We start from the raw sequence: 1,354 nt of genomic DNA, 5'->3' as shown, positions 1-1,354 counted from the left end.
TAGAAGAGAGACCTTCTAGCACTGCTGGTAAAATCCCCATGTAAGAAAGGGACGCATAGTCATATTACCCTCGAATTTCTGGTGAGGAAATTGCAGCATTATTGTATCAGCACTGACAGTTAGGTGACCGGTCATTTGCCAGTAAGATTTCTTGTAGGGTTCTTCATGAATGCATACAACCGATTTCTACTGGGACGTTTATGCTCCACGCTTGTATGTGAGCAAATTTGACATCGCTATAACTTTCGCCAAATTTGTGTCTTTCGCAATAAATTAAATGCGTTTAGGGAATTAAAACCCGAAAATTTTTTAGTTTAGCGCTTGTTTCGTTGTTTGGTGCCCTTTTCAAGGTAATTTTATAATAAAAACGTGATTCTATGTTGACATTGTAATTATTTTTTTCATTAATTTATTCATTCCAAACGGACGGAAAACTTTATCCGTTGACTTACACATATGCTAGTGTTTGGCCGAGCTTCTCCTCTAGATAATATGCTCCCAGATAATCCAAACGCAATCACACAGTCTCCATCACGGAATTTATAGAATATTCTGCTAATTAGGTGGGTGTGCGCATTTGTACAAAAGTAAGCAATTGCATCAAAATAAAGCCGCTAGAGAAACCAAGTAAAGTTTTGCAAATTGTTCTACGAATAAAAAAACATTTTGCTAATTAAATTAATTAACTGCCCATAGTTGGAAACATTTACAAGTGACATTGTGTGATTACTTAAAATATTTGAACATACAGCTTTATATACAAAAATACCACTAAACACTGCAATACAAATTTGTTGTTTTTTTATGGGAAAATTGCGCTATTTTTAGTGTTTTGGTGCTTTTTTAAATAAAAAACTTGGCAATACTGATCACTGGCTGACCTTCTTCGAGCGCTCTTTGCTGGTTTGGACTGAAAAAATGGCAGTAAAAATCAAGTTTTCGTAGTAGGTGTGCATTTCTTATCTTTATAAAAAACAATTAATTTCTCTTCGTATCCCTGTATTCTGGGACTAAATAAGGGGCTAAAGCTGTCTTTACGTGGGTCGATTTCTGTAGACTGGAAAATCGAATAGCCAAAGCATTTACATTTTACGGTTTAGATGTCATTTACACGGGTCGATTTTGGTTGAACGACAAAAATCTACTAGAAATTCGACCCGTGTAAAGGCGTCTTAATCCAGCGAGCAATTATCATTAAAGTTAAAATGCTTTGGTTAAAATTAATAAAAAGTGATTTCATTCTTTCTTTACCGGGACAATTGTTACATCGGTGGGCAACGACGCAATTATAGAATTTTAGACAGAGCAATATTTTTCGATGGGGTTCAAATCGGGCGATTGTGAGGGCCTATTC

The 1,354-nt window shown here is 35.6% G+C and overlaps 1 long non-coding RNA gene across 1 annotated transcript in view; it reads right to left on the bottom strand.

Annotated features, from left to right (window-relative positions):
* Window positions 1-548: 548 nt before the first annotated feature.
* Window positions 549-1,354, bottom strand: part of LOC108376085 (uncharacterized) — an 11,617-nt gene continuing 10,811 nt past the window's right edge. The window contains exon 3 of the long non-coding RNA XR_001849231.1: window positions 549-751. This is a non-coding gene — a long non-coding RNA (uncharacterized LOC108376085). The remainder of the gene's footprint in view (window positions 752-1,354) is intronic.

Source organism: Rhagoletis zephyria, unplaced genomic scaffold (assembly GCF_001687245.7).
Source record: "Rhagoletis zephyria isolate East Lansing unplaced genomic scaffold, Rhagoletis_zephyria_1.1 Rzeph_scaffold_09864, whole genome shotgun sequence".
NCBI lineage: Eukaryota > Metazoa > Arthropoda > Insecta > Diptera > Tephritidae > Rhagoletis > Rhagoletis zephyria.
The sequence above is the reverse complement of the archived record's forward strand: the minus strand, read 5'-3'. Positions and strand labels throughout refer to the sequence as shown.